The sequence below is a fragment of the Lipotes vexillifer genome, unplaced genomic scaffold (assembly GCF_000442215.2).
Source record: "Lipotes vexillifer unplaced genomic scaffold, Lipotes_vexillifer_v1.1 scaffold105, whole genome shotgun sequence".
Taxonomy (NCBI): domain Eukaryota; kingdom Metazoa; phylum Chordata; class Mammalia; order Artiodactyla; family Lipotidae; genus Lipotes; species Lipotes vexillifer.
The window spans coordinates 676615-677030 of NW_006778881.1; positions in this window are offsets into that span (position 1 = coordinate 676615).

Below are 416 nucleotides of genomic sequence, written 5' to 3' on the forward strand. Positions count from 1 at the left end.
TCAACTGGATTTTTTTTTTTTTTTTTTTTGCGATATGTGGGCCTCTCACTGTTGTGGCCTTTCCCGTTGCCGGACGCACAAGCTCAGCGCCCATGGCTCACGGGCCCAGCCGCTCCGCAGCATGTGGGATCCTCCCGGACCGGGGCACGAACCCGTATCCCCTGCATCGGCAGGCGGACTCTCAACCACTGCGCCACCAGGGAGGCCCCAACTGGATTTTTTAAACAATTTGGTGTAGTAATGTGGAGTCAAAAAATGGCTGGAAAATAATTCTCAGTCTCAGATCTCCTCATCTGAAGAGTGGAGTTAATGCCTACCTTGCAGAATTGTGAGGATTAAATGAGACACATAGGTAAAAGTTCTTTTACAGGTCCAAGATATAAATTGTATTCACTAAACAGGTATTGTTGTTAACG